This window comes from Arachis hypogaea, chromosome 16, assembly GCF_003086295.3.
Source record: "Arachis hypogaea cultivar Tifrunner chromosome 16, arahy.Tifrunner.gnm2.J5K5, whole genome shotgun sequence".
NCBI lineage: Eukaryota > Viridiplantae > Streptophyta > Magnoliopsida > Fabales > Fabaceae > Arachis > Arachis hypogaea.
This window is the reverse complement of record NC_092051.1, coordinates 76,456,698-76,481,180: the sequence shown is the minus strand read 5'-3', so window position 1 is coordinate 76,481,180 and position 24,483 is coordinate 76,456,698. Positions and strand designations below refer to the sequence as shown.

General features: G+C 37.3%; 1 non-coding gene across 1 annotated transcript; it reads left to right on the top strand.

Moving 5' to 3' along the window:
- Positions 1-11,940: 11,940 nt before the first annotated feature.
- LOC112761370 (small nucleolar RNA R71) lies at positions 11,941-12,048 on the top strand. Its single transcript, XR_003181768.1, has one exon. It is a non-coding gene; the product is annotated as a small nucleolar RNA R71 (small nucleolar RNA).
- Positions 12,049-24,483: the final 12,435 nt, after the last annotated feature.

The following is a 24,483-nucleotide window of genomic DNA, read 5'->3' as shown; positions in this document are numbered from 1 at the left end:
CCATAAAGACAAAATTAATGAATTAGAAACTATTCCTTTAGGTAGTTCTATATCTGCTTTAATGGGAGGATTACCTGAAAAATGTAGTGATCCAGGTCCTTGCATAGTTAGTTGTACTATTGGTGGTGTAGTAATTTATGATTGCATGTGTGATTTATGAGCATGTGTCAGTATAATGCCTTTGTCTATATATGATGTTTTGAGGCTCCCTCCCTTAAAAAGGTCGGCAGCTCGTTTTGTGTTAGCAGATAAAAGCATTATTACAGTGGCTGGAGTTGCTGAAGATGTTTTGGTGAACATTAAAGGGCTCACATTTTCCACTGATTTTTATATCTTGGAGATGCCCCATAATGATTCAGATAAGCCATCATCAATCCTACTTGGAAGACCATTCCTGAAGACATCAAAATTCAAATTGGATGCTTTTTCAGGAACATACTCCTTTGAAATTGATGGCCGCATAGTGATCTTCAATCTGAATGGAGTCATTGACAACCCCCCAGAAGATCGTTCTATCTTCCAATGTGATGTCATAGACGAAAGTGTGGCTGGAGTTCAAAAAGAAGAGTTTGAAGAGAGGCACACTGGACAAGGTCCAAGTGTGGGGACCCTCTTAACTGACAATGAGGACACTTCGCCATTTTCACAAGTCCCAGATAATCCAGAGCCTGCCCATGATCAAAAGTTAGAATTGAAACCTCTCTCTCCACATCTCAAATATGCTTATCTCGAGGATGAGCAGAAGCTTCCGGTTATTATTGCAAGGGAACTGACTTCTCAACAAGAAGAGCAGTTACTTGATGTACTGAGGAAGCATAAGAAGGCAATTAGGTGGAGTTTGGCAGACATAGTGGGAATTGACCCTCAAGTATGCGAACACAGAATATTTTTAGAAGAGGGAGCAAGACCTGTCCGTCAACCACAAAGAAGATTGAATCCCACCATCTTGGAAGTTGTCAAAAAGGAAGTGACCAGACTATTGGAAGCAGGTATCATATATCCCATTTCAGACAGTGAATGGGTAAGCCCAGTACAAGTGGTGCCCAAGAAGTCTGGAGTCACTACAGTGAAGAATGAGCATGGAGAGCTGATAACTAGAGTTCAGAATGCTTGGAGAGTTTGCATTGATTACAGGCGTCTCAACCAAGCTACCCGTAAGGATCACTACCCACTTCCATTCATTGATCAAATGCTGGATCGCCTGTCAGGTAAATCACATTGTTGCTTTTTAGATGGTTACATAGGTTATTTCCAGATTCATATAGCTCCTGAGGATCAGGAAAAGACTACTTTTACATGTCCTTTTGGGACTTATGCCTATAAGAGAATGCCCTTTGGCTTGTGCAATGCACCAGCCACCTTCCAAAGGTGCATGATGAGTCTTTTCTCTGATCTTATTGAGGACTGTATGGAGGTTTTTATGGACGATTTTAGCATTTATGGTGATTCTTTTAACCTCTGCTTAGATGGATTATCTAGAGTATTAGATAGATGTGTTAATACAAACCTTGTATTAAATTTCGAAAAATGCCACTTTATGGTAAAGCAAGGGATTGTATTAGGACATGTGGTATCTAATAATGGCATTTCTGTAGACCCAGCAAAGGTGAATGTTATTTCTAGTTTACCTTACCCCTCTTCTGTGAGGGAAGTCCGTTCGTTCCTTGGCCATGCAGGTTTCTACAGGAGATTTATTAAAGACTTTAGTAAGGTGGCATTACCCTTATCCAGATTACTGAAGAAAGACATTGAGTTCGAGTTCAGTGAAGATTGCAAACAAGCATTTGATAAGATGAAGACTGCTCTAACTCAAGCCCCAATTGTGAGAGGACCCGACTGGAGCCAACCATTTGAAATCATGTGCGATGCTTCCAACCATGCAGTAGGAGCAGCGCTGGCTCAGCGTGAAGGTAAGGATCCTTTTGTTATTGCCTATGCATCTAAAACTTTAGACACTGCCCAGTCCAATTATACTACTACCGAGAAAGAGCTACTTGCTATTGTTTTTGCTCTGGATAAATTCCGGGCTTATTTACTTGGTACTAGAGTAGTAGTGTATTCGGACCATGCAGCTCTAAAGTATCTACTAGCTAAAAAGGAATCCAAACCAAGACTTATACGTTGGATACTACTGTTACAAGAATTTGATTTAGAAATAAAGGATAGGAGTGGTAATCAAAATTTAGTAGCAGACCACTTGAGTCGCCTTGAACATATTAAGGATGATTCTACTCCTATAGATGGTAATTTTCCTTTTGACAACCTGCAAGCAGTATCTGAGGTAGTCCCTTGGTATGCACCTGTTGCTAATTATTTAGTTAGCCGCATATTTCCTCCACATTTTTCTAAACATCAAAGAGACAAGCTGAAAAGTGAGTCTAAATATTATATATGGGATGACCCATATTTATGGAGATGTGGCGCTGACCAGATAATTAGACGTTGTGTACCTCAATCAAAATTCCAGTCCATTTTAGAGGCCTGTCACTCATCTGAGATTGGAGGACACTTTGGCCCTCAAAGAACAGCTAGAAAGATCTTAGACTGCGGATTCTGGTGGCCTACTCTTTTTAGAGATGCCGCTGAGTTTTGTAAATCTTGTCACCCATGCCAAAAATTTGGTAACATATCCAAGAGGGATGAGATGCCTCAACAATATATGCTTTTCTGTGAAATTTTTTATGTTTGGGGCATTGACTTCATGGGTCCATTTCCAAATTCTAGTGGATATTTTTATATATTGTTAGTTGTGGATTATGTTTCCAAATGGGTGGAAGCAATTCCTACCCGCACTGATGATGCTAACACTGTTGTTTCCTTTGTGAGAAACCATATTATATGCCGCTTTGGATCACCACGAGCGATCGTGAGCGATCAAGGCACCCATTTTTGTAATAGGAGACTAACAGGATTGATGAAGAAGCATGGGATAATCCATAAAGTTGCAACAGCTTACCATCCCCAAACTAATGGGCAAGCCGAGGTGTCAAACAGAGAAATTAAGCGTATCTTGCAGAAGATAGTAAAGCCTCATAGAAAAGACTGGAGCACTAGACTACAAGATGCACTGTGGGCATATAGAACAGCATACAAGACACCCATTGGGATGAGTCCCTTCCGTTGGTTTATGGAAAAGCTTGCCATCTCCCAGTTGAAATCGAACACAGAGCCTTCTGGGCAGTTAAGGAGTGCAACATGGGAATTGAGAATGCTGGAGCTGAAAGAAAGTTGCAACTGTAGGAACTGGAGAACCTTCGCTTGGAAGCTTATGAGAACTCCAGAATATACAAGGAAAAGATGAAAGCTGTGCATGATCAAAACATCAAGAAGAGAGAGTTCCAACCTGGAGATTTTGTTCTCCTTTACAAATCTCGACTGAGGCTCATGCCCAGTAAGTTGAGATCAAAATGGGAAGGTCCATACAGAATAGAGAAGGCTGAACCGTACAGAGTTTATCACCTAAGCCATCCTTCAAGCTCTGAACTTATTAAGGTTAATGGACAACGCCTGAAGCTATACCATGGTGAGAAGGTGCAGAAAAATAAGGAGCTTGAGATCTTCCGCTTGGAAGATCCCCACATCGCAGCAGATTGAGCCATTGGAGCGTCCAACTTACGGACGTAAAAGCAAAGTGCTTGGTGGGAGACAACCCATCGCGGTATGATCGTTCTTTTCTTCACTTTTAGTTTTTCTTCTTTGATAACTCTTCTCTTTATTAGTGCTTCCGTGCTCTTCCAATTACATGTCTTTATCTTTCCTTAAAAAAAAAATTTTTTTTTTCGCCGCGCGACGCGATCGCACCAGCGACGCGTCCGCGTGGCAGGGGGAGTAAAGAAAAATAAAAATGAAGAGAAAGTTACGCAGGAGAAGCGCTGGAGTCGTGCCAATGGCACAAATTGACCCACGCGACTGCGTCCCTGACGCGTTCGTGTCGCATGGGAATTATAGCCTCCCACACGACCGCGTGCCCTGCATTTTCGACGTAAAAGGGTGCACAATGCTATATTGTGCGAGAGTGGTGCGGGATTGGTGCTGGAAGCACAATCCTTGTCACGCGACCGCGTCGCCGACGCGGCCGCGTCAAATTATTTTCTGACGCACACTCACGCGATCGCATGACCCACGCGATCGCGTCACCTAATTTTGGCAATTAAAATGAATCAAACAGAGAGTTGTGCTGGAGCGAGGCTGCACTCGCGCCAGCAGCGCAACACGGGTCACGCGACCGCGTGACTGACGCGATCGCGTCATCTTACCTGATGCACACCCACGCGAACGCGTGCCTTCCGCGGCCCTGTCGCATGCGCCGCACAGCTCAACCTCAGTTGCCAAATTATCTTATCTTTCTTTCCTCCAAATCCTAATTTTTCTTTTCCCTCCTTCTCTCTTCCTTCTCCCTTCCCCCTTCTATCTCACCTTTCACTCCCTCTCTCTCTCTCCTCCATTAACAAGGTTTTACCTTCTTCTTTCTTCTTTCTTTTTCTATCATTTTTTTATTGTTCTACATGTATTTTCTTCTTCTTTTCTTCTTCTTTTAATTATTCCTCTTTTCTTTATTCTTCTTTTCCCTTTTTACATGGTGTTAGAAAATTTTTTTTGAGTCATTATCCCTCATTATATGCTTGTGACTTATTACAATTTAATTGAAAATTATTATTACTTTTAAGGGATTGCTTGCATGTTCAATTTCATACTTTTTATATCTTGTTTAACATGCATGCCATGTGCTTGTGAAAAAGCCCATATAGCATTATGCACTTCCCTATGTTACTATACTATTCAATGCTTGCTTTTCACAACTTTCCCTTATTATTTTATTGATTGAATTCAATTGTCAACACAAACGTGATGGTTTGTTACAAAGTAATGCTTGGTCTACGCTACTCATGCCCTTTGCCAGCATGCCAATAAACACCTTGCATTCACTTATCTTTTTATGCACTAGCTATTTCCCATTAATGGCTTTTCATATGTACTCAAGAGCATGTGTTAATGTCATCTATATTTTACTGTGCATCATTCACCATCTTTTTCGTTTCCTTCCTTGCTGTATCTCTCTTTAAATTTAATTTTCTTTCTCTTCCCTTCTTTCAGGATGGCCACCAAGAAAGGAAAAGAGAAAGCTACTTCCAAACCACCAGCAAGAAGAGGAATTAAAAGAGCATTAGTGGCAGAGCCTTCTTCAACCACAGTCAAGCCCTCAACAAAACGAGTCAAGAGGATAATAAAGGTTGACGACAAGGAGAAAGCCTTTCCAGCAAAGGACACTGCGCGATTTTCCAATCGCTACTGTAAGCAGATGTTCCCTATCTTAGCAGAAAGGAACTATAACAATGAATACCTTCTTATCCTCCCATCCAATATTGCCTCCTTTGTTGAACTGCAAATTGAACGAAGACAATGGGATTTCTTACGGAGAGAGCCGAGGCAGGTCAATCTCTCTTGGGTAGTTGAGTTCTACTCCAACTTCTACATACCGACCCTGCGGTCTGTTTATGTCTGGCAGAAGCCAGTGCCCATTACAGAAGAGGCCATCCAACAAGCTCTGAATCTTACCCCTTTTCCAGCAGAAATGGACACTTTTCAAGAAGCCACCCTTCAGCGCCAGAGATACCAATTTGATTGGGACTCCATTCTCGGAGTCATTGCATTACCTGGTAGCCGTTGGATCTACGGATACCATCGTACCCGTCCTAAGGAAATCTTGGCTTCCGCACTTACCTTGGAGGCTCGCGTATGGGCACAGATCATGTCCCATTACGTCTTTCTGAGCACTCATGAGTCCTCTTTCACTGCAGACATGGTTGTTTTACTATGGTGCATCCTTACAGACCAACCTCTGAATCTCTCAAGACATATCCGGAATGCTATGGAACACGTACAAATCGTGGGCAACCTACCTTTTCCCGCCCTGGTCTCAGATCTTGTCTCAGCAGCCAGAGTCTCATACAAAGCTGGGGACACCAAAGCCATGCTTCCACGGGATGATCAATATGTCCCTAACGGGAAATACCTCAGACTTTCAGCAGCCACTACAAGCCAGCATACTGAGCCAGTTGAAGATATTCCTTCTTTAACACCACAAGCATCTACCACTGAGAAATTACTCCAATAGTTACTTGAAAAGTTGGATCGGCATGAACAGAAAGCTAAGATGAGAGAGCGCCGTAACAAGCGCCGATTCACATACCTCAAGGAGCTGATCATGGGCAAATTCAAGGATTCAGACACTCCGGACTCCACTTCTTTTACCAGCACCGGGAGCCATGATGGTCCCGACTGTGGAGATACTGCTACCAGCCCACCCCTGTTTCTGACAGATGGCACCGAGGACGGTGCAAAGCCTTAAGTGTGGGGAGGTCGGTCAGTACCTGACTTCCGGAGATAATTTCTCTTCTCTGTACACCAATAATCAGGATATTTTAGTTAGATTTTCTTCTCTTTATAGAATAGGATAAATTGTATAGGTTAGAATAGTTGCATGCATGTTCTACTTGATTGAAAAGACAATAAGTTTCTTTTAAAAATCTATCTTTGGAATAAAATTTCACTAATCTTTCAAAATTTTTATGATAAATCTGCTTGAGTTGTATTTGGAACATGATGTTTGAGCTAGAGAACACACAACCTGTGAAAGATTTGAGCCTTTATGTATGGTTACATTATTTAACCATAATTATTTTATTCTTGTGTGTTTACTTCTCTATGATTGTAATCTATATTTTGTTTTATCTTATATGTCCAATATTTATTATATTTATATGCTTGCACATGATTGAGGCCATTATTTGTTTAAACTCACTTATCCAAATCAAGCCTACCCTTTTCAATTACCCTTGTTAACCACTTTAAGCCTTTAAAACCCCATCTGTTCTATATTTTACCACATTACTAACCTTAAGATGAAAAACAAATTGCATATCCCAAATTGAATCTTTGGTTAGCTTAAGATAGAATTGTGTGTGCTAGTTAAGTATGGGAAATTGTGGAAACAAAAGTTGTTAAGGGGATGTGTCATGAAAATTTAAAGGGAATTTGGATACCTACTCATGTGAAAATATAAGAATGAAAAATCTATGTGCATTGAAAAAAAAATGATAAACAAATAAATAAGGGGACAAAATTACCCCAATGTTAAATTAAAAATTCAAAGACCAATGCACATAGGATAGAATCAAAGTACAAAGTTGAAACATGAGTATGGGTTGAAAAAGGAAATTATGGGTAGCTAGGCATGAATTTAAAAGTATATAGAATATATGTATATTAGGTGAGAGCTTAGGTTAATTAAAGATTCAATTTATAAAGCTCACTTAGCCATATGTATACCCTTACCTGCACCTTGGCCCCATTACAACCTTGAAAAGACCTCATGATGTTTGCATTGGTATATTAACTATTGTTGATTGGTTAGGAGAAAAACAAAAGTTGGAAAACTTGACTAGAGAAGAATAGAGTGATTACCCTATACACTAGAGATTAGAGCGTACATACATTATCAGTGAGGGTTCAATGCTTAAATTTTCATCTTTCCTGCTTTCATAAGCTATCTTCTTTCACTTTTATCAGTTTTATTATATAATGATAGAATTAGTGGAATTTGATTTGTAATTGTTTTGAAGGGCTTATTTACTTTTGATCAAGTGGACAATAATCATATAGTTGCATTTATTTATATATGTAGGATTGCATTGCATTTCATGAGTTTTTGCATGTTCATACTTATTTCCTTGTCTCCTTCAATTTAGCATGAGGACATGCTAATGTTTAAGTGTGGGGAGGTTGATAAACCACTATTTTATAGTTTATATTGTGTTTAATTGTGTGGTTTTGTCATGACCCTTACCCACTTATTCATCAATTTAGCATGCATTTAGATTTCCTTCCTAAATTCAGTACATGTTTGAAAATTGCTTCCTAGAGACTTTAATTATTTATTTTTAATTCTTCTTTATTCCATTCGATGCCGTGATCTGTGTGTTAAGTGTTTCAGACTTTATAGGGCATGAATGAGTTGGAGATTGGAAAGAAAGCTAGCAAAAATGGAAGGAACACAAGAATTTGAAGAGATAACCAATGAGAAGTGACGCGGTCGCATGGCTCACGCGACCACACGAAGGAGCGCAATTCGTAGTGACGCGGCTGCATGGCTTTTGCGGCCGCGCGGGTTGGAAAGCGCAAGCGACGCGGTAGCGTGGACGAGGCGAACGCATGGAGAGAAAAAAGCGCAAGCGACGCGTCCGCATGGATGACGCGATCGCGTGACATGTGCGATCTGCATAATCTGCAGAATTCGTTGGGGGCGATTTTGGACCTTATTTCGGCCCAGTTTTTGGCCCGGAACAGCAGACTAAAGTCAGAGAATATGCAGAAACAACACACATTTTTCATTCAGTAGTTTTAGATCTAGTTTTTCACTCTCTTAGGTTTTTCTCTCTAGTTTTTAGAATTTTAATTTTCAATTGGTCTTAGCATTGGAACATTGAGAAGAGTTATTTCCTCATCAAGACTTCATCATTCTAGTTTGTTCTCTTAACTTAGTTCTAATCTTCCATGTTCTTTGTTATGTTCAATTTTGTCATTCAGATACTTTTATGATTATTTAATGCAAGGATTATTTCTTTTTAATTCAATTTCAATTCCAATAATCATGTCTTCTTTTAATTCCCTTTCATGTGCTATGGATTCTTTATTTACAATGCATGAGTAGTTCCCTTACTTGATGGGGAGTTGATTGAAAGGAACTCTTGAGTTGGAAGGATTGAAAGAAAATTTGTAATTGGGTTAAAAGTTGGACTGCTATCCTGTCACCGACGCCAATCCCTTTGAACTAAGTGGGTTGCAACTTGTGAACAGATCTAGCATTCTCACTTGTTTGACTTTCCCTTACCTAGTAAAGGATAACCAAACAGAACAACCATTAATTATGAATTAATCTTACAATCACACCATCAATGATAGAGATTCTAACCAATCAATTCCCAGTCAAGGCTTTTATTTATATTATTTAAAATTCCTCAATTTAATTTCCAATTTATTTAGCTCAACTTCTTGTAACATTTGATTAATAAAACAGCACACTTTTCTGCAACTCGTTGGGAGACGACCTGGGACTTAAAACTCCCAGTAATTTTAAGTTAAACTCTCTATGACATATTTCTAAATTGATAGGCAGATTTTCGGTGAGTTAAGAACTATACTTGCAACGTAACCATGTTAATAAATTTTTAATTCACCAGCTTCTGCTTCCCATCAGGTTTCTATGGTCTTAGGTGCCATCAATGGTAATGGAAAAACAAAAAGCTTATGCTTTTACCACACCAAACTTAGAAAATTGCTCACCCTCGAGCAAGAGAAGAAAGAAAAGAAGTAGAAGAAGAGAAAATATGGAGGAGAGTGAGGGGGGTGTATTCGGCCAAGGTATAGAAGAGAGGGTTGTATTGTGTGGAAGTGAAGGAGGGATGGAGGGGTTTATATAGTGAGGGGAGAGGGGGTAGGTTCGGCCATTTTGGGTGGATTTGTGTGGGAAAGTGATTTTGAATTTTGAAGGTAGGTGGGGTTTATGGGGAAGAGTGGAAGGATATGAGTGGTGGTAGGTGGTAATAGGGAAGAGAGATTGAGGTGATTGGTGAAGGGTTTTGGGGAAGGGTGTTTATTGGGAAGAGAGGATGAATGAGAAGAGGGAAGAGTATGAGTGGAGGTAGGTGGGGATCCTGTGGGGTCCACAGATGCTGAGATGATCCTGTGGGGCCCACAGATCCTGAGGTGTCAAGGATTTGCATCCCTGCACCAATTAGGCATGTAAAATGCCTTTGCATGCAATTCTGGCGTTTAAACGCTGAGTTGATGCTTGTTCTGGGCGTTCAACACCCAGATGCAGCATGTTTCTGGCGTTCAGCGCCAGCTCTTCTCAGGGTGCATTCCTGGCGTTTGAACGCCAAAATGTTGCTTGTTTCTGGCGTTCAACGCCAGATCCATGCTCTGTTCTGGCGTTGAACGCCAGCCAGATGCTCCTTACTGGAGTTTAAACGCCAGTAAGTCCTTCCTCCAGGGTGTGATTTTTCTTCTGCTATTTTTGATTCTGTTTTTAATTTTTGTATTTATTTTATGACTCCACATGATCATGAACCTAATAAAACATGAAAGAACAATGAAAATAAAAATAAAATTAGATAAATAAAAATTGGGTTGCCTCCCAACAAGCGCTTCTTTAATGTCAATAGCTTGACAGTGGGCTCTCATGGAGCCACACAGGTGATCAGGTCAATTTTATAGACTCCCAACTCCAAACTTAGAGTTTGGATATGGGAGTTCAACACCAAACTTAGAGTTTGGCTGAGGCCTCCCTACACCAAACTTAGAGTTTGACTGTGGGGGCTTTAGTTGACTCTGTACTGAGAGAAGCTTTTCATACTTCCTCTCCATTGTTACAGAAAGAGATCCTTGAGTTTTAAACACAAAGTTGTCCTCATTCAGTTGAAGGACCAACTCTCATCTGTCCACATCAATCACAGCTCTTGCTGTGGCTAGGAAAGGTCTTCTAAGGATGATGCATTCATCCTCATCCTTTCCAGTGTCTAGGATTACGAAATCAGCAGGGATGTAAAGGCCTTCAACCTTTACTAACACGTCCTCTACTTGTCCATAAGCCTATTTCATGGATTTGTCTGTCATCTCTAATGAGAATTGGGCAGCCTGTACCTCAAAGATTCCCAATTTCTCCATTACAGAGAGTAGCATAAGGTTTATCCCTGACCCAAGGTCACACAGAGCCTTCTCAAAGGTCATGGTGCCTATGGTACAAGGTATTAAGAACTTTCCAGGATCCTGTTTCTTCTGAGGCAATGTCAGTTGATCCAGATCACTCAGTTCATTGATGAGCAAGGGAGGTTCATCTTCCCAAGTCTCATTGCCAAATAATTTGGCATTCAGCTTCATGATTGCACCAAGGTACTTGGCAACTTGCTCTTCAGTAACATCCTTATTCTCTTCAGAAGGAGAATACTCATCATAGCTCATGAAGGGCATAAGGAGGTTTAATGGAATCTCTATGGTCTCTAGATAAGCCTCAGATTCCTTTGGTTCCTCAGAGGGAAACTCCTTATTGATCACTGGACGTCCCAGGAGGTCTTCCTCACTAGAATTCACGTCCTCTCCCTCCCTTGTGGGTTCGGCCATAATTGATATATCACTGGCCTTGCACTCTCTCTTTGGATTCTCTTCTGTATTGCTTGGGAGAGTACTAGGAGGTGTTTCAGTGATTTTCTTACTTAGCTGGCCCACTTGTGCCTCCAAATTTCTAATGGAGGACCTTGTTTCACTCATGAAACTTAGAGTGTCCTTGGATAGATCAGAGACTAAGTTTGCTAAATTAGAGGTATTTTGTTCAGAGTTCTCTGTCTATTGCTAAGAAGATGATGGAAAAGGCTTGCTATTGCTAAACCTGTTTCTTCCACCATTATTAAAGCCTTGTTGAGGCTTTTGTTGATCCTTCCATGAGAAATTTGGATGATTTCTCCATGATGAATTATAGGTGTTTCCATAAGGTTCACCCATGTAATTTACCTCTGCTATTGCTGGGTTATCAGGATCATAAGCTTCTTCTTCAGAAGATGCCTCTTGAGTACTGTTGGATGCAGCTTGCATTCCATTCAGACTCTGGGAAATCATGTTGACTTGCTGAGTCAACATTTTGTTCTGAGCTAATATGGCATTCAGAGTATCAATTTCAAGAACTCCCTTCTTCTGAGGCATCCCATTATTCACGAAATTTCTCTCAGAAGTATACATGAATTGATTATTTGCAACCATGTCAATAAGTTCTTGAGCTTCTGCAGGCGTTTTCTTTAGGTGAATGGATCCACCTGCAGAATGGTCCAGTGACATCTTGGAGAACTCAGACAGACCATAATAGAATATATCCAGAATGGTCCATTCTGAAAGCATGTCAGGAGGATACCTTTTGGTCATCTACTTGTATCTTTCCCAAGCTTCATAGAGGGATTCACCATCTTTTTGCTTGAAGGTCTGAACATCCACTCTAAGCTTGCTCAGCTTTTGAGGAGGAAAAAACTTAGCCAAGAAGGCCGTGACCAGCTTATCCCAAGAGTTCAGGCTATCTTTAGGTTGTGAGTCCAACCATGTTCTAGCTCTGTCTCTTACAGCAAAAGGGAAAAGCATGAGCCTGTAGACTTCAGGATCTACTCTATTAGTCTTAATAGTCTCACAGATCTGCAGGAACTCAGTTAAAAACTGATAGGGATCTTCTGATGGAAGTCCATGGAAATTGCAGTTCTGTTGCATTAGAGCAACTAATTGAGGTTTCAGCTCAAAATTTTTTGCTCCAATGGTAGGGATTGAGATGCTTCTTCCATCAAACTTGGAAGTAGGTGTAGTATAATCACCAAGCATCCTCCTTGCATTATTGTTGTTAGGTGCGTCTACCATCTCCTTTTCTTGTTCGAAAATTTCAGTAAGGTTGTCTCTGAATTGCTGTAATTTAGCTTCTCTTAGTTTTCTCTTCAGAGTCCTTTCAGGTTCTGGATCAGCTTCAACAAGAATGCCCTTTTTCTTGTTCCTGCTCATATAAAAGAGAAGAGAACAAGAAAAGAAGAGGAATCCTCTATGTTACAGTAAAGAGGTTCCTTATTGTTAGTAGAAGAAGAAAGGGAATAAGAGTGAAGAAGAATGGATAATCCAAACACAAGGGTAAGGATAGGAGCAGAGATATGAGATGAAAAGAAGTGTTAGTGAGTAATTAAATAAATAGAAGAAGATGAGAGGGAGGAGTTTTCAAAAATAATTTTTGAAAAGGGGTTGATGATTTTCAAAAATTAAAGGAGAAATAAAATTAAAATTAAAATTTAAAACAATTAATTAATTAAAAAGAATGTTTGAAAAAGAGGGAGGTATTTTCGAAAATTAGAGAGGGAAGAGTAGTTAGGTGATTTTGAAAAAGATAAGAAATAAACAAAAAGTCAATTAGTTAGTTGAGAAAGATTTGAAAATCAATTTTGAAAAGATAAGAAGATAAGAAGTTAGAGAAGATATTTTAAAATCAAATTTTTTGAAAAAACATGATTTAAAAAGATATGATAGAAAGATATGATTAAAATTAGTTTTGAAAAAGATTTAAATTTTAAAATCAAAATTAATGACTTGACTCACAAGTAATCATAAGATATGATTCTTAGAACTTAAAGTTTGAATCTTTCTTAACAAGAAAGTAACAAGCTTGAAATTTTTGAATCAAAACATTAATTGTTGATAATATTTTCGAAAATTATGAGAGAAAATTAAGAAAAAGATTTTTGGAAAATATTTTTAAAATTTTCGAAAATAAATAAGAAAAACGAAAAAATTTTTGAAAAAGATAAGATTTTTAAATTGAAAATTTGATTTGACTCATAAGAAGCAACTAAATTTTAAATAGTTTTGAAAAAGTCAACTCAAATTTTCGAAAATTTATGAGTGAAAAAGGGAAAGATATTTTTTTTATTTTTGAATTTTTAATGATGAAAGAGAAAAACACAAAATTGACTCAATGCATGAAAATTTTGGATTAAAACATGTGATGCATGCAAGAACACTATGAATGTCAAGATGAACACCAAGAACACTTTGAATATCAAGATGAACACCAAAAACTTATTCTTGAAAAATTTTAAAGAAAAGAAAACATGCCAGACACCAAACTTAAAAACTTTTAATTTTTAGACACTAAGAATTCAAGAATGCATATGAAAAACAAGAAAAGACACAAAACAAGAAAATATGAAGATCAAACAAGAAGACTGGCCAATAACAACTTGAAGATCATGAAGAATGCAATGCATGAAATTTTCGAAAATAATTTTTAGAAAATTAAAAAGATGCAATTGACACCAACCTTAAAACTTGACTCAAGACTCAAACAAGAAACAAAAAAAATATTTTTGATTTTATGATTTTGTAAATTTTTTTGTATTTTTTGAGAATTAATTGGGAAAAACGAAAAAAATATTTTTTTGATTTTTTTCGAAAATAAGAATAATAAAATCAAAAAGGTTAAAATTAAAATAAAGTTACCTAATCTGAGCAACAAGATGAACCGTCAGTTGTCCAAACTCGAACAATCCCCGGCAACGGCGCCAAAAACTTGGTGTTGTTGCCGGATTAAAAACTTGGCACCATTGTGGTCTGGAAACAATTGTGAAATTGTTGTTTGAAATTGATTGTTCCCCGGCAACGGCGCCAAAAACTTGGTGTGCGAAATCGTGATCATTCCATTCCTTGGTAACGGCGCTAAAAACTCAATACGCACGTTCATGATCTTATATCTATTTCACAACTTGGTACAACTAACCAGCAAGTGCACTGGGTCGTCCAAGTAATAAACCTTACGTGAGTAAGGGTCGATCCCGCGGAGATTGTCGGCTTGAAGCAAGCTATGGTTACCTTGTAAATCTCAGTCAGGCGGATTAAATTGTATTAAAAAATTATAGTGGATGAAAATAAATAAAATATAAAATAGGATAGTGGTACTTATGTAATTCATTGGTGAGAATTTCAGATAAGGGTATAGAGATGCTTTCGTCCCTCTGAACCTCTGCTTTCCTGCTGTCTTCATCCAATCCTTCCTACTCCTTTCCATGGTAAGTTGTATGCAGGGCATCACCGTTGTCAATGGCTACTTCCCATCCTCTCTGTGAAAATGGTCCGATGCGCTGTCACTGCATGGCTAATCATCTGGAGGTTCTCGATCATACTGGAATAGGATTCACCCTCCTTTTGCGTCTGTCACTACGCCCAGTACTCGCGAGTTTGAAGTTCGTCACAGCCATCCCTTCCCGGATCCTACTCGGAATACCACAGAAAAGGTTTAGACTTTCCGGATCTCAGGAATGGCCATCCATTGGTTCTAACTTATACCACGAAGACTCTAATATCTCGGACTCGGTCCTCTGTATTAGATATCTAAGACATATTCATTCTAGCTTGTTTGCATGTAGAACGGAAGTGTTTGTCAGGCACACGTTCATAGGTGAGAATGATGATGAGCGTCACATAATCATCACATTCATCATGTTCTTGGGTGCAAATGGATATCTGAGAAGCGAAATAAGTTGAATTGAATAGAAAAACAGTAGTACTTTGTATTAATTCATGAGGAATAGCAGAGCTCCACACCTTAATCTATGGAGTATAGAAACTCTACCGTTGAAAATACATAAGTGATAAGGTTCAGGCATGGCCGAATGGCCAGCCCCCATGAAAGTCTAAGATAGCATAAAACTAATCAAAGATGATCCGAAGATGTAAATACAATAGTAAAAAGTCCTATTTATACTAAACTATTTACTAGGGTTTACAGAAATAAGTAATTGAAGAAATCCACTTCCGGGCCCACTTGGTGTGTGCTTGGACTGAGCATGAAGTTTACACGTGGAGAGGTCATTTTTGGAGTTGAAGGCCAGTTTGTAACGTGTTTCTAGCGTTGAACTCCACTTTGCAACTTGTTTCTGGCGCTGAACGCCTGACTGCAACATGGAACTGGAGTTCAACGCCAATTTGCGTCATCTAAACTCGGAAAAAGTATGGACTATTATATATTTCTGGAAAGCCCTGGATGTCTACCTTCCAACGCAATTGGAAGCGCGCCATTTGGAGTTCTGTAGCTCCAGAAAATCCACTTTGAGTGCAGGGAGGTCAGAATCTAACAGCATCTGCAGTCGTTCTTCAACCTCTGAATCTAATTTTTGCTCAGGTCCCTCAATTTTAGCCAGAAAATACCTGAAATCACAAAAAAACACACAAACTCATAGTAAAGTCCAGAAATGTGATTTTTAATTAAAAACTAATAAAAATATACTAAAAAACTAACAAAATCATACTGAAAACTATGTAAAAATAATGCAAAAAGCGTATAAATTATCCGCTCATCAGGGCGCTGTCTCACGCCATCACTATCACGCCTTGTTGTCATAACTATGGAGACCGCCACCGTTGTTGGAATCGCGAACTGAGGAGAAAGGGAGAGTGACACTGAGAGAGATTTACGGAAGCCAGCGAAGCGCGTGAGAGAAGGGGAGCCGATTTTCGTCACCGCCACCGCACCCAATCGCCACCGGTGGAGCTCGCCGTCCCTGGAGGTGAATCGGTGTCACGTCCTTGCTGCCAGGGCCACCAGCGCTACTGCTACTCCTCAAATTCCGCCTCTTTTCCTTTGGGGGTTTCTGCTGCAAATTCCACCCCAACATCACCATCCTTCTTGTATTCGGTGGGGAACTTCTTACTTCTTAGTTTCTTGATTTTTCAGGTATTCGTTTTTCACTTTCCTTTTAAAATATATAAATAACAATAATGAAAAAGAATCTCTTACACACTATATTTTGTGCTAGTGATATATTCTTCTGTATTGTGGATAACTAGATCATGCAATTTTATAAGTCTTGCTCCCATTTAGACAATCTTATGAGGCATGCCGTTACTTCCTTTTCTGAATGAACATCTGAAATTTAGTCACCATCTGATTTGTTTTTACCTAGTATTCAATTTCTTATTGCTGTCAATTTTATGAAAGTGATATCTATAGTTTTATATAATGGTTAATGGAATAATCTGTAACAACCAGATCCTAAATTTTGATAACTCTAGTCTTTAGGTATTTGTCATTTTATCTCTAAGTGTTTGAGTATTATATTATTCTGTTACATTGCTGATCATAGTAAGAAGATTTATTTGAATGATCTCAGCATTATCTGTGTGATGTTGACTTAAATTAAAAACATTTTGATACTGGGCATAGCAGAGCCACATGGCAGCTGGCAAAACTGCAGGGATGACATAAGCAATTGCACATCTGATCAACCAGATGCTGTGCAAGGTGAAAAAGAATAAAATCAATGAATGTGTGTATGTTAATAATGAGTAACATGTTTGATTTGTTCAGGGTTTAGAGAGGATTTCATAAAGGCATTGAGTGGGGGTGCAGAACTCTCCATCAAAAGGAATGTTCATAGATTAAAAAGTAAGCATTAATGTAATATACGAGTTTAATTGTTAGCATGTTGTGTTAAGTTGTTAGCTGAAACTTTTTTTGCTTCTTTTCTTCTTCTTGATTAAGTTGGTAATTACAATCAATAAATGGATGCAATTCAGAGGGAAAAAGTCTATGTTTAATTTTCCTAAGTTTGCATGGATCATTTCCTAATTTTTATAGTTTTAATCAGTTGTACACACATGTAGAAGTTTAATTTGCATGTATCCACTTGTTGCATTTAGGTAGGAGAAAGCTTGGAGGAAGCTGTGAGAAGAGAAACATGGGAGGAGACTGGTATTGAAGTGGGAGAAGCTCTCAGCCATAGCCTGGTAAAATATATTTCACATACCTTATATAAAAGTAGTTTGTTCAATTATGCTTACATTTCTTTTGCTCAATTAATTTTGTAATTGGTCAAATTAAATCATCTTCTTTTCCCAAATTAGTGCAATAGCGGTTTCTTTGATTCACCAAAGGCATAATAATACATCGTGAGATACTTACAAATATGAGTTAATTCCAACTTAGCATTGTGAATGAAAAATTTTACTCTTACAATAATAACCTCTTTTGTTTATCTATCTCTTCATCAGTTGAACATTAATAATGAACTTAATTATAGCTCTTACAACTCAGCTTTCAATTCTTTTGGTCTCGGCCTTCTTCAGAGGTTGAAACTATCGTTGTTGTGTCTTTGCTTTCTCCATCTTCTTTTGCTGGAGTCAAAAATTTTAAGAAGTAACATAAAAAATGTTTGTACTTTAGGACTATGATCATCATAATTGATAACAAGTCTTGTTACAGCATAGTACCAAAAGACAATTTGAGTCCATCTGGATCTATTGGAATTTGGTTTCTTTCTCTGCTAACATACCGTTTTGCTGCTCCTTCCCAACAAAACCTTCATCATGCTTTGGTTTTGGTGACTCTCTCTATTACTGTTTTTATGTTCTTGCTTGATTTTGATGCATGTATGATTGATTTGATTTTTGTTAATTTGATGTGGTAGAATAGGGATTCCAGCCAAGTTTTGAGGATCTTTGACAAGGGGGCACAAGCTATGCAATTGGTTCGAAACTCAAGGCTTGAGCTGGAGAATTCTACTGCGGTTGGGCAAACCATCCTTTCATCAATACAAGGGCAAAGGGAATGCTTGAAGGTATTTTGAAAGATGTTTAATGAAATGACATAACAAGTTTGAAATAGACTTCTCATTTACTTTTTTTATAGTTATATATAGTTGTCAAAATTCTTGTTTACATAGCACTTCTTGAAGAAATGGTTCATTTTCTTGCAGATTTCATTTGTGACTAATAAGTTGGTTTTGAACAAGTGTAGCTTCTATCTCTTCTTTGGTGAAAAGCTAAATTTAAAATGTTGCTTTAGATTTTGTTTCTAGCAATGTTAACACTAAATAATTACTGCAGAGTGCTCATCGGAAAGCATTGGATATGCTGAACACAGTGGGGATGCTAAATTTTGTTTTGAGGCTAATTGAGAGATGTGTTGAACACAGTGGGGATGATATGAAGAAAATATTTTCTATAGCAATATATATACATAATTTAGTTATTTAAATGTAATATTTTGATGTGTTATGTATTTTTTATAAATAGACTTTACCCGGTATTACATATAATGAATTAAAACATATCTAGCTTATAATATAAATTTTAAGATCTAATTTTTTTGAATTTCTCATTTTTAAACTTATTTTGTGATTATCATAAATTCGGGATGCGATTATGCTCTAAAAAAATAGATCTCATAAAATAGAGTAGGCTATGGTCACAGTTTTTAAAATAGGGTGACGACAGATAAGCTATGGTGACGGTAAAAACTATGACCATAGATAAGGCTATGGTCACGGTTTTAAGGAGGGGTGACCATAGCCTCTATGGACACGGCCAAAACCGTGATGGTTACGGTTTTGAGGAGGGGTGACCATACTCTATGGTCACGGCTAAAACTGTGACCATAGATAAGGCTATGGTCACGGTTTTAAGGAAGGGTGACCATAGAGGCTATGGTCACGGCCAAAACCGTGACCATAGATATGGCTATGGTCACGGTTTTAAGGAGGGGTGACCATAGGCTCTATGGTCACGGCCAAAACTGTGACCAATGATAAGGCTATAGTCACGGTTTTAAGGAAGGATGATCATAGAGGCTATGGTCACAGCCAAAATCGTGACCCTAGATATGGCTATGGTCACGGTTTTTATGCGTGACCATAGATTGCCCTATGGTCATGGTTAAAAACCGTGGCCTAAAGTGTCAGAATTTGAAAATTGTAACCGTGACCATAGAAACCGTGACCATAGGTAAAAAAACCGTGACCATAGGTCCAAAACCGTGACCATAGATCTATGGTCACCCTTTTCACTAGCTATGGTCACGGTTTTTTTTGTTACCGTGACCATAGACCCTTTTTTTTGTAGTGCAAAAGAAGCTCCCAGAGATGACAATCCCTTGCTATGTCCAACGTGCCTCATGGTACATCCAATGTACTAATTTAAAGCACTCCCAGAGACTTGTCATTAAACTCACGTTCAACATGAACCCTTGCACATTTAACATGCCATTCAAGTCCCCTTTCATTAGCCAACTCCAAGCCTCACGTTCAATCCAAGGTAAAGAAGCTGTCTCACATCTAATCCAAGGAGAAGCACGTCCAACATGCCTCTAAAGAAGTTCCTCACATTCAACCTAAGGAGAGGCACATCCAATGTGCCAATGGTGGAGCTCTTAGGAAATTTCATCCAAGCTTATGTCCAACGTGAAGAGCGGCACGTTCAACGTGCGACCTAAATCCCCTCCAGGGGCTCAGCTCCAAGCTTGTGTCCAACATGCCTGCCAGCACGTCTAACGCACTAGCTAGCCTCCTCTTCATGCATTCAACGAATGCTTCCAACACATGGGCCAGCTAACTTCCAGGGCCTCTTAACTTTCTTCACTAAGCTTCTAAGCTTGAATGAGGGGATTAGGCACAAAGTCCATGTTATCTAACACTGATTAAAGATTATGAGGAGAGGATCTAAAACTTAACTTGAGAAGAAAGACATTAATTAGTTAGATTTGATTTGATTTTAATTTAATTTAGTTTTGAATTTTGAATTTTAGGCTTTAGATTAACATATAAAAAGGAAAGGAGCCAAATACATGAGCTTCTCCTTCCAGCAATTTTAAAATTTTAATTTTAGGTTTTCTTTGATCCTGGGCAACTAATCTCTTCTTGTTAAGATTAGGAGCTCTGTTTATTACCATGGATTAATATTTTTATTTTACTATTCTTGATTTATACATTGATGTTTTGTTAAGAATTTGGTTTTCATTCTTCATCACAAGAGTTTAAGTTTATTGGAAAATAGACTAAATTTAAATTGAATTCTATATGCATCTTAAAAAATACTATTTGATATAATTAAGCTTGAAAACCTCTTTTCTCAATTCTGAATGTTTTGAATTTAGCTTGATAAGTGAAATTGAATCAATTAGGTTTAAATCTTAAAAATTGTATGGCTTAAGAATCCGTATGTGTGCTGTATCTCTTTTCATAATTGATTGATCAAGGAATTGACGATTTGTTAAGTTAAGCAAAACCAGATTACCAAGGGACTGGAGTTTAGTTAATTAGGCTTTGCCATAAGATACATCATTGTATGATCAAGGTAGATAGTGAAAAGCATTTTTTTGAAGTTTTAAACATCTCCGAAACCTTAGCATTCCATTCATACTATTTTTTCAACAGTTTATAAATTGCCTTCATTTAATCTTCTGTTTTTGCTAATTGATATTAATAAAACCCTACTTTGCAATTATCTAGTTAGAATAATCTATTAACTCTTGTGTTCTCAATCTGTTAATCCTCGTGGGAACGATAACCCACTCCCATATTTGATGTACTTGCCGAGTCGTGATTTTGAAAGAAATTCACATTAGCTAGTTCTCATACTCATCAAATATTTATTTCCTTCCTTATAATTTCTTATACCATATTATTGGTTTCATATATGTTTGATTATGTGCTTCCCTTATCTTAACACTACAAAAAATTTGTCGAATACCGTTAGATATACCAAAAAAATCCACCAGTAATATGTTTATTGTCGGATTTAGTATTGGAATAATTTCGACGGTATAAATCTCATTGATAATTATTTTTTGGCAAATTTTTTTGTCCGCCGCTAATTCCCATAAAAAAATTTCTATCAATTATTTTTACCGTTGGATTATTCTCTCGGTAAATCCGATGATAATATATTATTAATTAATAATTAAAGTAATAACTACCGACAGATTTAACAAACTTATATTTTAAATTTTTTATAAAATTTGTTTAAAAATTCAATATATAATTTTAAATACAATAATTAACTCAAAAATATTTAAATTCAATAATTAATTCAAACAACAACAAATTCAAAAAACAAACAACAATCAATATAATAAAATAATAATTAACTAAAAAAATTAACAAATTAAAATTAACTCATAAAATTAACAACAATTAACTAATTAAATAAAAAATAATTGTAGACAATAAAAATCTCAGAAAATTAAATAAAACCTAAAATATTAAGAAGGCATCACCTGTTTTGGTTGTCCATCGCGATCAGTAACAGCAATAGTGATTATTTGACCAGTTTTGGTTCCATTACCATTCACTATTGTTGCTTCCATATCCTACATGCAACCACCTCAATTATTATTATTATTATTATTATTATTATTATTATTATTATTATTATTATTATTATTCCTTTTCAAAAATATAATATAGCTTGTTTAATAAGTATTATGTGCTTACTTTGCAACGAATAAAAGAGCTAGAAATTTTACATAGTAGTGTTATATAGAAAAAAACTATTGAATGATAATTAATTAATAATTAATAATTAAATATCTTCTCATTGTTGGTTTTGCCTTTCTCATATCTAATTTTGATTTCGGGCAATTCTTTAGCTATATTTTTGGAACCAGATGTGCCATTAGCTTCTTTTATTTGATCCCCTATCATTACTACCATTTCAATTTGCAATCTAGTGCGCGAAATTAGAACTCGTATAACTTAATCGATAAGTGCACTAGGTCATTTAAGTAATATCTTAGGTGAGTGAGGGTCGATCTCACAAGGATTGTCGGACTGAGCAAGCAATGCTTATCCTGTTGAACTTAGTCAGGCAAACAGTAAAAGGGATTCTTGTTGAAAACACATAAATAAAGATAATAAAGAAAGCAACTTGAATTAGGTATAAACAGTTAAGGTTTTGGAGATATTTATCTTTCCGGATTAAAACTTCTTACTTACTATTTTAACAATGAATGATTCATTATTCTATGGCAAACTGTAAGTGATTAAACCTTAATCCCTTGGTGATTTAATCCCCTCTAATCTTTATCAAATGCCACTTCCGTGGTCATTCAATTCGGATTGGAGGGTGAAGTTTAGAAGGATAGTTTACACCACAAAGGCCCTAATTACCCCAATCCCGTCTGAATAGATGTTGCTTATCCCCATCAGGTTGTGTGATTAGCCGTCTAGGAGGTGTATTCTCAAGCTGTAGTTCAAGCGAGATAACTCTCCCGAAAATCACAAGAACTCATGTAGAAAAAGGGTCATACTCCCGTTCCACCCAATTTCATAAGATTAAGAATGAAAACAACACTTTAGAATTGAATCAAACATATATTAAAATAGAAGAATAATAATCTTAATCCATAGAAATAAATAGAGCTCCTAGCCTTAACCAGAAGCTTTAGTTGCTCAAAACTTACAGAGAAAATAAGGTTCTGAAAAGTGCGGAAGGAAGAAGATCCTAAACTTAATTGATATTTTCCTTTAAATACTATCCTAATAATAAATGCTAAACCTAAAAGATATTATTTGTAAATAAAAATTATAAAAAGAAAATAAAATAAAACTAAGAAGTGCTGAATCCACTTGGAGGTGTTAAACGGGCTGCTGCTGGCGTTCTTTAGGAGTGGGCATTGAACGCCAAGGGGAGAAGTCTAACATTGCTAGCCTGTACCCCCCTGCTGGCGCCAAAAGCTAGGAGGGTGTTCATCGCCTAGGGAAGGTGTTGCTAGCATTTTCCTTTCTTGCTCCAGGCTTCTCTAAACTACTCCGAATTTCACCTAAAATTATAAAAATATAATAAAAACTCAAAGTAGCATCCAAAGGTGATTTTTACACTAAAATTAAGTAAAAGTAAATAAAATCTAACTCAAAACAATATAAAAATAACTAGAAAACGGGTTTAAGATGCTCACGCATCACAATCTTTTAAAATTATAACAGAGAACTCTAACAATGACAAAGTATAACTAAAATTAAGAACTAAGAACAACAAGTAATAATTGAATAACAATGGAAAACTTAAAAAACTCTCTAAGAATCAAGAACAAATTAAAACAGGAACAAATATCAGGAATAGAAAAAATTAAGAACTAACTAGAATGGAAATAAAAAAATAATAAATTCAAAAATCAGAAATTTCAAAATTAAAATAAAATAATGTACCCAGAATAAATCCTAAAATCCAAATCAGAATAAATAAAAAAATTACAAAATTAGAACAAACCCTAAAATCCAATAAAAATAGAACAAAATCAAAATAAAACAAAAACAGAGGCATACACAATAAATTAGGGTGGAGTTTAACTAATCTAAACTAACTAGTGAATGAGTTACCTGGAGATAGTGGTGGCACAGAGGACTTTTCTGGCGTAGTGACAGCGTGAACGACGTAGTAGTAGTGGTGGTGACCAACCAGTAGGCTGCATTAGGGTTTTTTAAAATAAATTGCAAAAAAAAAATTATAGGGAGAGGGAGGAGGACAAACTACATCGAGGGAAGAATGAGGGAGCTCCAGCGACACAGGGAGTAATGGCAGCAGCGGCGATAACAGTGGCATGAGTGACGAAAACATCGGCGACAGAACGACCAACACAAAGCATAGAGTCCAAGCAGTCTTTGGAGGCTGTTGCAGTGGGGGTTGCCGGAGGTATTTTGGGGGGGAGAGATGCAGAAAGAGAGAGAGAGAGAGAGAGAAAGAGAGAGAGAGAGAGAGAGAGAGAGACAAAGTTTAGAGAGAGAAAGTGATGAGCGGATATTTTATACATTTCTCGGCATCATTTTCATATAGTTTTTATTATGTTTTGTTTAAGTGTTATTATGTTTTCGTAGGTTTTAGTGCAAAATTCACATTTTCAGATTCTACTTTGAGTTTGTGTGTTTTATGATGATTTCAGGTAATTTCTGGCTGAAATTAAGGAGTTTTGGAGGAGTCTTAGTCAAAGACAGAGAAAGGACTGCAAATGCTGTCGGATTCTGACCTCTGTGTACTCGAAGGAGCATTTTTGGAGATACCAAAATCTAAATGGCATGCTCTCAATAGAATCGAAAAGCTAACATCCAGGGATTTTCAGCAATATATAATAGTCCATACTATGCTCTGGAA